Raw genomic sequence first — 12,486 nt, 5'->3', positions numbered from 1 at the left:
TGAGTCTTACTCAGCTTGGCATTACTCTGGACGGGTAATTCCCCTTTCTTGGATTCTTGCATGCTGAACCTCTTCAGCACCTTATCCAAGTAAGTACTTTGACTAAGTCCAATTAGTCTCTTACTCCTATCTCTCAATATCCTTATCCCTAGGATATAGGCAGCTTCCCCAAGGTCCTTCATAGCGAAACACTTCCCAAGCCAGGACTTAACCTCCTACAAGGTTGGGACGTCGTTTCCTATGAGAAGTATGTCATCCACATACAACACCAAGAAGCTAACTATGCTCCCACTAGCCCTAACATACACACAAGACTCATCCTCACTCCTAGAAAAGCCAAACTCTTTGACTTTCTCATCAAAGCAAAGATTCCATCTGCGAGATGCTTGTTTCAATCCATAAATGGATTTATCAAGCTTACACACTCTATTAGGGTATCTTGTATCGACAAAACCCTCTGGTTGAGCCATGTAAACATCCTCAGCCAACTTTCCATTAAGGAAAGCGGTTTTGACATCCATTTGCCATATTTCATAATCATGAAATGCAGTTATGGCTAACAATACTCTAATAGACTTAATCTTAGCTACCGGTGAGAAGGTCTCCTCATAGTCAACTCCCGGAGTTTGAGTAAAGCCCTTCGCAACCAGTCGCGCTTTGTAAGTATGTACCTTCCCATCCATGTCGGTCTTCTTCTTGAAGATCCATTTGCACCCAACTGTCTTACGACCTGGTACATTGTCAACCAAGTTCCAAACTTGATTGTCATACATGGACTGAATCTCGCTGTCCATAGTCTCCATCCATTTAGCAGACTCAAGGCCTGCCATGGCTTCCCTGTAATTATTAGGTTCATCCAAATCTATTAGTGTACTATCACTAATAAATGTATCACCTTCAGTGGTGATGTGATAACCATAATAAAAATCAGGTGTGCTCCTCACCCTAGTGGAACATCTTGGAGGTACAGACTCATCTATCGGATCAACAGGAGTTTCCTCCTCAGGTTGGTCGATAGCATTTGAGGTTCCTTCACCACTTGACTCTTGAAGCTCTTCAAGGTCAATTTGCCTCCCACTGTCCCCTTGGCTTATGAATTCTCTCTCACGAAAGACTCCTCTTCTTGCTACAAAAACCATATTATCACTGGGTCTGTAGAAGAGGTAACCAAAGGATCTATGTGGGTAGCCGATGAAAATACACCTCTCACTTCGAGGTTCAAGCTTATCATGAGTCTCACGCCTCACGAAAGCTCCACAACCCCAAATCTTGATGTGGTCCAAATTGGGAACTTTCCCAGTCCACATCTCGTGAGGTGTTTTGGCAACCTTTTTAGTAGGGACTAGATTAAGGATATGGGCGGTAGTCTCTAAGGCATACCCCCAGAAAGAGATTGGTAACGAAGCTCGACTCATCATGGAACGAACCATATCCAGCAAGGTTCGATTGCGCCTCTCAGCTACACCATTCAAATGTGGTGTTCTGGGAGGTGTCAATTGTGAGACAATCCCACATTCCTTAAGATAGTCAAGGAACTCAATGCTAAGATACTCTCCTCCCCGATCGGATCGGAGCATCTTGATGTTCCTGCCCAATTGATTCTCCACTTCCTGCTTAAACTCTTTGAACTTTTCAAAGGTTTCTGACTTTTGCTTGATTAAGTAAATACATCCATATCTACTGTAATCATCAGTAAAAGTCACATAATAGCGATTAGCATCCCTTGTAGCAACTCTGAAGGGCCCACACACATCCGTGTGTACAAGGTCCAACAAACCTTCACCCCTATCACAAGTACCTATGAAGGGTGACTTTGTCATTTTTCCAAGTAAACAAGACTCGCAACTATCATCTGACTTGAGGTCAAATGATTCCAAGACTCCAGCCTTTTGGAGTTGGCCTATGCGCTTCTTGTTAACATGTCCAAGACGACAATGCCACAAGGATGCTTTATCCAAGCTATCTGAAGAATCAATATACAACACATTATTTCCTAGATTGTCTACAACATTCACTGCTTCATATACACCATCACAAGGTAATGCTTTAAAGTAAAATACATCATTGTAATAAACATTAATAGCACCATTTTTATTATCAAATGAAAATGAAAAACCTTGTTTGTACAAGCCATGAAAAGAAATAATATTTCTCGCCATTTCGGGCGAGTAACAACACTTATTCAAATCTAACATTAACCCATTATTAAGCAATAAAGAATAAACTCCTATCTTGGTAACAGGTGATGCTTTCCTGTTGCCCATGACTAAGTTTATCTTACCGTGCTCCACTTGCTCACTTCTTCTTAGTGCCTGCAAATCAGTACAGATGTGAATACCACAACCTGTATCAAGCACCCAAGAATTAGCATTAGATGAGTTATTAGACAATATTGTGTAAATACCTGCATGGGTGGGTTTAACCTTCCCATCCTTTACATCTTGCAGATATTTAGGGCAGCTTCGCTTGAAGTGACCCTTATCCTGGCAATAGAAGCATTGTGCTTCCTTTGGGTTTGAAGAAGGAGTAATGGGACCTTTCTTTGTCCCACTTGAAGAGGAACCATCAAGAGTCTTACCCTTGGTACCCTTCGAAGGGTTTTTCCTCTTCTTACCCTTTCCCTGCCCAATAGCCAGAACAGGGGCTGTTGAAGGAGTAGAAGTAGCAACCGCTTTACCCTTAAGGCCATTTTCAACTGTCCTTAAGAGTCCTTGAAGTTTGCTAAGTATGACTTCCTCCTTGTTCATATGATAAGTCATACGAAACTGATCATAACTTGGAGGTAAGGAATGGAGAATGATGTCAATCGCCATTTCCTCAGGAAAGTCAACATTTAGCTTCAGCAACCGGTCAACGAACCTTTGCATCTTCTGCAAGTGATCGGTGATGGGTTCACCATACTTCATCCTTGCGGTTATCATGGAGGAGATGATTTCATACCTCTCCTGACGCGCGCTCTGATGGTACCTTTCCATCAGATCCAGGTGCATCTCATAGGGGTAGAAATCTTCATAGGATTTTTGAAGTTCAGGAGTCATGGTGGCCATCATGATGCATGCCACTTTAGTAGCATCCTTTTCATGTGCAACAAACTCCGCAAACTCTTCAGGAGTAGCAGTGGCTTCATTCACAACCTTAAGCTCCCTATCGAGGACATATTCTTTGTCCTCATAGCGGGTAATCATTCTGATGTTTCTGATCCACTCATTGAAATTGGATCCATCAAAGACGACCTTACCACACAAGTTCATAAGGGAAAAGGAGCATGTTGGGTTTGAGCCAGAAACATTGTTGGAAGACATCTGAAAGGAAAGAAAGACAAGTTTCATTAGATTAGGAATCCTTAATAATTCACCCAAATGAAATATTAAGACTAGGATCCAACAAACTATTTATAGTTGGAAGAGGGATGTTGTAATCCATACTATAAAATATTTGAAGGTAGGTAAATGACGATTTACCAATTTCCACCATAAGAACGAAATATTTTATTATTAGGTTTTATTGGTTTTGAAACTCCTAGATCTTTTGAGATACATTGAACTTTTCAATGGCATGTTTGAATCTCGATTGTGCCCTCTCAAGTTTGTGACTGGGATGCCGAGGATCACAAACAATGTGTGAATAACCATACAAATTGACTTGGTACCTTCAACAATATTACCTAATCGATGTGCCGGTTAGCCACACACGCTCCACCGATCTATAATAAAGCCAAGTTACCCTTTGCCACTCTTACTAGTCCATGTTAGTGTGCCGGTTAACCACACACGCTCCACTAACGACTTGGTAAGGTACAAAGTGTAATTTTATGGGCTAGCACCAATTTCACATTTTCCTAAAGTAACTAAGATTGGGAATTTATAATGTATAGTTACTTTATAATTCATTATACTTTTAACGAGTATTTAAAGTCGTATCCTACCCGTTCGGCTAACGACCCTCCACCGATCAAGGAAGCGGTGGGTGAGAGTGGACACCCATTAAGTCACCATTTTATAGGCAACAACCTTATACCCCCCTTATAGACCGGCTTCGTGAATGAGGCCTACTAACGGTAAGAATGACATATTCTTATACATATCTATATAATAAAATTATAATAATAGTATAAGTGTTGATTTTTAAACTTTTTAAAAAACTAAGGTTTAATTTGGAATTAAAGTATTAAAGTGTAAGACTTTTCAAATTCCAAAACTTGAGGGCAAGATTTGAAACTATTCCAAGTCTCTTCAATTTGTAACTTATGAGTTTTAATGGTTCATAAAAATGAAGACTCTTCATTTTATGAAACCTCTTTAGTTCTTTAATCATAATTAAAAGAAGTGACTTTTGGTTATCCATAACTTGAGGACAAGTTATGGACACCATCATAGCCATTAAGATCATGAATTAAACATACATGGAGGTTACATATAATTCCTATGATCTTCTAAAAACTCATAAGAACACAAATTCATGTCAAGCAATTTCAAGAAAATCATATAAACATATAGAATACTTGAAAATTGATAAAAGTCATGTAAAATGGGTTAACATAATCATTATCATTTTGAAAAACAGATTTTACAAGTCCAAAACAGATTGGGATAATGATCTTAATCCATTTTCAGCAACAAAACTCGAAAAAACTGCCCAGCACGCTCCTACTCGCCGAGTGCATTATTCTACTCGTCGAGTAGGATGAATTTGTTCATGGACTCGGCGAGTCCTCCCCATGGACTCGGCGAGTCCAGTCGTCAGAGTGCAGAATTTTCGATTTTTAAGCAGTTTTGCAACAAGTATACAAAAAACAATCCTAGGCTCTAATACCACTGATGGGTTTTTGAGCATTCTAAAACTTCCTAAGTGTACATGCAACCCTAATAACCTTGAATCTATGTTTTCTCTATATACATGCAAATTTCTTTTCAAGGTTGTTTCCTTACTAGCATGGCATGGGGATTATATAGAACATAAAACTAGTAGAAATACATACCTTGTTGTTGCTTGGATTCCTTCAAGACTTTGTGAGCCTAGCACCCCAAATGTTGTGCCTCAAATGCATCACACAACACCACAAGAATTGGAATAACTTGAGAGAATACTTCTAGCACTCAAAATCGGTTATGCCCTCTCTAGTAACACTAGGTCACGATTTTGCTAGCCATAGGGTTCCTTTTATAGTGTTGTCACAATTAGGGTTTACACATGAATGCCCTTAATTGTCATGACTCTTGATTTCTCATGACCCATGGGTTTGTAACTCCCATGGACTATCCATGGAGCTCCATATGGTTATAACCAAACCCATAAACCATGGATCATTAATCCACCATAAAAGAATTGATGATTGTCATAATCAACCCTATATATTTAATTAGTCTCACTTTGATCACCAAATTAATACTAGATTAATACTTGATCAATACTAAATAAATAATACTATTATTAATATATTAGAACTTATAATATATTAATAATCATAAGTGCCTTATTCTCTCATCTAGTCTATCCAAGTATTGCAATGTCATGCAACCCAAATGGACCATGCCGGGTCGGGTCAAGTACATACCAAATAAAGTTATGGACTTAGACACTATATCCAACAAATCCAACATGGCCCGTGTACCCCTCTGACTCCGAATCCAAACTTGATTTTTCCAACTTTTTCGTTCTTCGCCCGATCATCCCGAAATCTTCACCAATGCTTCCCGACACTTCCCAAAGCGCGTTCCAACCTCCGATTTACCTGAAAAAGACATGAAAATGTGCAAATAAGGTTGTTCTAGAGACTAACATGAAATATGATGAAATGCAAGACAAATGAAGGACAATTATGCTAAATAGATGCATGAAATGAGACTAAAAGGTGTGCAAAAAGGTGCACAAATTGCACCTAACACTTGTCACCTATAATATGTCCAAATTGTCAACATCCTTTGTGTTTAAGTGGACCACAATACCGGTAATTGACCAGATCTAGACATGCAGGCGTGTGCTGATAAACGATATTGGATTGCTTGACAACTTTGATCCCAAATATTTTTGTTTTTTTTAATTTGTTCATATTTTTCCTCTATGCACAAATTTAGGGGGAGAATTAAAATTAAAAATCAAACAAAAATTAAAAAATTATTAAAAAAATCAAACAAAAAAATCAGAAAAATTCAAAAATCAAACAAAAATCAGAAAATCAAAAATCCAAAAATATTTTTTGTGTGCTAATTTTTCTTTTAGTTTTGTTTCGTCTTGAAAAAATGAATTCAGATGTAGATGAGACTCATGGAGACTGTATCGAAGATTTTCTAAGCCAAGGCTTTATCCGTGATCATCGAAGAATTCTCATTCGAAGGAGCAAGAAATGAAGATTATTCTTTCGACATTCAATGTTTCAACCCCAGAAGCAAGGTGAAGCTGCACATGAAGATTATGTGACAGATTGCATTGAAGCCTCCTTAATCAATTTGCTGCTATCTATGTACCTGCTGAAGTGATCCAGAAAATTCGTTCTCTCTGATGTTCTCTCTGAAGATTCTCAAGCTGAAAACGCTATCTTTCAATAATCTTTTCAAGAAGCCTTCTCACCGAATGCGCGTTCAATGTCAAATTTTGAAGATAAGCCCAACTGCTCTAGATGAAGTCATTCATTGAAGATTCATCAAGTTCATCTTGAAGTTGTGAAGAATTTGAAGATAAATGTTGAAGCCAAGCTCACAATGAAGATTAACAAGAAAAGGCAGCTACCTTTTTAGGGGGAGCTTGTTGGGTCATTTAGAAAAGAAAGCTATAAACCAAGGGGGAGATTGTTGGGTCTATAAATATGGTTTATACTTTGCTTTTCTAAGCATTTATTGTTTTTATTATTTGGGCCGAAAATAGTATAGGATTAATTGTAGCTTGGACCGAAAACCCATGTGTTTTCGGTCTAGCATTGGATTATTTGTATTTTGGGCTTGGCCTTAGGTCCATATATATATATATATATATATATATATATATATATATATATATATATATATATATAGGGTGAGGAGTGTATGTGAGGGTAAGAGTGAGGAGCTTAAGTGTGTGTATTCTAAGGTGTGAGAGAAACAAGAGAGAAGAGTGTGTGTGAACTATGTGTATGGAGCATCAATAATTTCATTGAATACATCATAGATTCATCTTCTTCTTCTCCTCCTCCTTCTCTTCTATTAGTCAAGGAACTCTGTACTGAGATACTCACCACCTCGATCGGATCGAAGCATCTTAATGTTCCTGCCCAATTGATTCTCGACTTCCTGTTTAAACTCTTTAAACCTTTCAAAAGTCTATGACTTATGCTTGATTAAGTAGACATAACCATATCTACTATAATCATCAGTAAAAGTCACATAATAACGATTAGCATCCCTTGTGGCAGTTTTGAAGGGTCCACACACATCAGTGTGTACAAGATCCAACAAACCTTCACCCCTAGCACATGTACCAGTGAAGGGTGACTTTGTCATTTTCCCAAGTAAGCATGATTCACAACTATCATCTGACTTTAGATCAAATGACTCCAAGACTCCATCCTTTTGGAGTTGGCCTATGCGTTTCTTGCTTACATGTCCAAGACGACAATGTCATAATGATGCTTTATCCAAGTTATTATTCGAAGAATCAATACACAACACATTATTTCCTAGATTGTCTACAACCGACACAGCTTCATACACACCATCACAAGGTAATGCTTTAAAATAAAGAACATTATTAAAGAAAGCATAAATACCACCACTATCATTATCAAATGAAAAAGTAAAACCTTGTTTGTACAAAGCATGAAAGGAAATAATATTTCTTGCCATTTCAGGAGAGTAAAAACATTTATTCAAATCTAATGTAAACCCACTACTTAGCAACAAAGAATAAACTCCAATCTTGGTGACAGGTGTAACTTTCTTATTTCCCATGATCAAGTTTATCTTCCCATGCTCCACATTCTCACTTCTTCTTATTCCCTGCAAATCATAACAAATATGAATACCACAGCCGGTATCAAGGACCCAAGAGTTAGAATAGGGTGAGTTATTAGATAATATAGTGTAAATACCTACATGGTTGGGTTTCACTTTCCCATCCTTCAGATCTTGCTGGTACTTTGGGCAGTTCCGCTTCCAGTGCGCCTTTTCATGGCAATAGAAGCATTCAGCCTCTTTTGGATCAGAAGAAGGAGTGACAAAACCTTTCTTGGTTCCGCTTGAAGAGGAGCCATCAAGGGTCTTACCCTTGGTACCCTTCGAAGGGTTCTTCCTCTTCTTCCCTCTACTTTTCCCGATTGCCAAGACAGGGGCGGAGTTTTGAGTAGGAGTAGGAGTGGTAACAACCGACTTACCTTTAAGACCACTTTCGGCGGTCTTCAAGAGTCCTTGAAGTTTGCTGAGGGTAACTTCCTCCTTGTTCATGTGGTATGTCATGCGGAATTGATCATAACACGATGGTAAGGAGTACAAAATGATATCTATTGCTAACTCCTCGGGGAAGTTCACATTCAGCTTCATCAAACGGTCCACATACCTTTGTATTTTCTGCTTGTGGCCCGTGATGGGTTCACCATCCTTCATTCGGGTTGTTATCATGGAGGAGATGATTTCATATCGCTCTTGACGAGCACTATGATGGTAGCGGTCCATCAAATCCTGGTGCAACTCAAAAGGATAGTAGTCCTCATAGGACTTTTGAAGCTTGACTGTCATAGTGGCCATCATGATGCATGCCACTTTGGTAGCATCTCTTTCATGTGCCTCATATTCAGCAAGCTCCTCAGGAGTAGCAGTCGGCTCAGGTACCTTAAGCTCCTTGTAACGTATTCTTTGTTCTCATACCGAGTGACCATCATGATGTTCCTGATCCAATCTGTAAAGTTGGATCCATCAAAGATGACTCTCCCACAAAGGTTCATGAGAGAGAAGGAGTCGGTAGGGTTTGAGCCAGAAGCAGCATTGTTGGAAGACATCTGAAAAGAAGAAAAGACAAGTTTAGTTTAGATATCAAGATAGCCCTTAATAAAGCACCCAAATGTAATATTAAGGCTAGGATCCAATCACAATATATTATAACTTAGAAGAGGGATGCCGTAATCCAAGCTATAACATATTTGAAAGGTAGGTGAATAACGATTCACCAATTTCCACCATGAAAACGAAATATAGATTATTAGGTTTTATTTGGTTTTTTGAAACTCCTAGATTCTTTTGATATTCATTGAACTTTTCAATGGCATGTTTCAATCTCGAGTGTGCCCTTCATGTTTTGTGACTGGGATACCGAGGATCACAAAACAATGTGTGAAGTAACCATACAAATTACTTGGTACCCTTAATGTTTTTCACTTAATCGATGTGCCGGTTAACCACACGCGCTCCACCGACCTATGAAAAAACCTTAAGTCACCCTTTGCCTACCTTGTTAAGTCCTAGTTAGTGTTCCGGTTAACCACACACGCTCCACCAACGACTTAGTCAAAGTGCAAAGTGTAATTTCATGGATTAGCACTGTATTCACATTTTCCTAAAGTAACTAAGATTGGGAATTTATAAAAAACATTTAATTACTTTATAATTAATCATTATACTTTTAATGAGAATTTTAAGTCATTGTCCTACCCGTTCGGCTAACGACCCTCCATCAGTCAAGGAAGCGGTGGGTGAGAGTGGACACCCATTAAGCTGCCATTTTATAAGCAACAACCTTATACCCCCTTATACACCGGCTTCGTGAATGAGACCTACTAACGGTAAAACGACGTGATCTTATACATATTTATATATTATTAACTTATAATATTATAAAGTATAAGGGTTGAATTTTAACTTTTAAAATTCTAGGGGTTGGAACTAAAGTATTTAAAGTGACTTTACATGTTCCAAAACTTGAGGGCAAGTTTTGTAACTTTCAAAACTTTTCATCTTTCATAACTTATGAGTTAATGATGTAATAAAATGAGTGACTTTTCATTTTATGTAACCTATGTGTTTGATAATGGACTTTAAAAGAATGACTTTTGGTAATCCATAACTTGAGGACAAATTATGGATTCCATTCAAACACATAAAGATCATGAATTAAACATTAAACAAGTAATTCCTATGATCTATCAAGAACTCATAACAACATGAATATTCCTATCAAAATTTCAAGAACATATGAACACATATAAACATGAAATTTTGATATTAGCCACTGTAAATGGATTAGAACAACCATTACACCATCTAAAACAAGTTTTATAACACCAAAACAGTTTAGGGTAATGTTTCTAGTCCATTTCCAGCAGCAAAACTCGAAATTCTGCATTCAGGGGCTCCTACTCGTCGAGTGCAAGAGCCTACTCGTCGAGTAGGATGAATTTGGTCATGGACTCGCCGAGCCCCCCCCCCCCCCCCATGGACTCGGCGAGTTCATGCTTCAGAGTGCATAAAAACTGAGTTTTTTCACAATTTTGCATCAAGTATCAAACAAACAAGCCTAGGCTCTGATACCACTGAAGGGTTTTGAGCATTCTAACACTCCTAAGTGTACATGCAACCCTAGAAAACCTTGAATCTATGTTTGTCTAAAATACATGCAAAATACTTTTTTCCAAGATTCATAATCCTATCTAGCATACATGGGGAACTTTTAACATAAAAGATGGCTAGAATTACATACCTTGTAGTTGATTTGATTCCTTGAAAGCCTTGAGAGCCTAGCACCCCAAGTGTGATGCCTCAAATGTTACACACAACACCAAGTGCTTTGGATTGACTTTGAGAGAATGTAAAACACTTCTAAATTCGGCTTGTCCTCTCTATTTCTTAGTGTAGCCGATTTTGGTGGTTGTCATGTTCCTTATATAGTGTGTTACACTTAGGGTTACACCATGTAAACCCTAATGTAACATGGCTCTTCCTTTCCATGACCCATGGGTTTGTAACTCCCATGGAGCATCCATGGATCATCCTATGGACCTTAGCCCATCTTGATAACCCATGAAGCCTTTAGCCCACTATACAAGTTATGGATGATTTACATAATCAACCCATATATTTAATTAGTCTTCTTTTGATCACTTAATTAATTCCAAATTAATTCTTGATCAATACTAATTAAATAATACTATTAATATATTAGAACTTATAATATATTAATAAACCACAAGTGTTATTTCTCTCATTTAGTCTATCCAAATGCATGATGCCATGCAACCCAAATGGACCATGCCGGGTCGGGTCAAGTACATACCAGAAATAGTTATGGACTTAGACACTTTATCCAACAGTAGCCCCATGCAATCTCTAAGCTCTTTTTTTGGCCTTTCAAGCCCCAAATGGCCATGCATGTGGACAAAGTTTAGGACTTTACGTGATATCTTGGTTCTTATGGTTCAGATCTATGACCTCATGGTCTACCTTGTAGTTTTGGTGGTTTTGGATTAAGACTTTGACCCTTTTTGAGATAGGGTTTGAGCTTATTCTCTTTAGGAAGGGATTAATGGGTAAAGTTGGAAAATTTACCCTTCTAAAAGGTATTTCCAGTCTAGATCTAGAGTATTGGGTTCAAATATGAAAAATAAAGGCTTACACATTAAGAAGGAGTTAACAGACTGAAGAACACGACAAGTTCTTAGAGGAACTCGACGAGTTAAATTGAAGTGTCCTAATTTTGTTAAAAATGAGAGAACTCGACGAGTTAAGGGAGAACTCGATGAGTTGATTCGTTGTATCACGATTCGGTGGTTTAAGGGAACTCTCCGAGTTGAAGGACAACTTGACGAGTTGAGTCAACTCGGAGTGTTGACTTTGACTTTGACTCAGACGATGACTTTGACCTTGACTTGACTTTGACCAAGGTTAACCCTGGAGGGTTATGAAGTATGGAATGGGTTCTAAAGGGTAGTTCCATGTAAGGGTTTGGGCCTAATTTGGAAGATTGGGCCATTGATGGGCTTTCATGGATTTTATAGTTTGAGCCTTAATGGGTCGGGGGTGAAACGCTCATTCCACCCCAAGTAAGGTTTATGGATCATGGTTGAGACCCAATTGCTAATTGGGTGATATTTTGGTATTGATAGCTCAGGAAGTTGTCAGGCAGCAGCTAAGGATTTTGCAGTGAGCTTCAGCATTCAAGGTGAGTCTCCTCACCATACCAATAGGTCGAAGGCACCAAGTTCGGCCCATTTATTTGGCCGTGATGATTATTGTGAGGGTGTTATCGATACATTATGTCTTTATGATAAGACCATGTAAGGGTTCCCATGGCAATTAGTTATATGTAGTATGCCAGTTGTCTTCGTGACTCTTGCATGTAGTGGTTATTTGCAAATGTGCTGTCAATATGTTATGTATTTATGAGAAGACCATGTGGGGGTTCCCATGGCAGTCAGTTAAGACCATGTGGGGGTTCCCATGGCCTATTATGTGATATGTGGTATACTAGTTGTTTATGTGATATATGATATGCTAGTAGTCTCTGTGATACTTGCATGGAAGACCCCAAGGG

Source organism: Lactuca virosa, chromosome 5 (assembly GCF_052849685.1).
Source record: "Lactuca virosa cultivar CGN04683 chromosome 5, Lactuca_virosa_CGN04683_v6, whole genome shotgun sequence".
Classification (NCBI taxonomy): Eukaryota; Viridiplantae; Streptophyta; class Magnoliopsida; order Asterales; family Asteraceae; genus Lactuca; species Lactuca virosa.
This window is presented reverse-complemented; position numbering follows the sequence as displayed.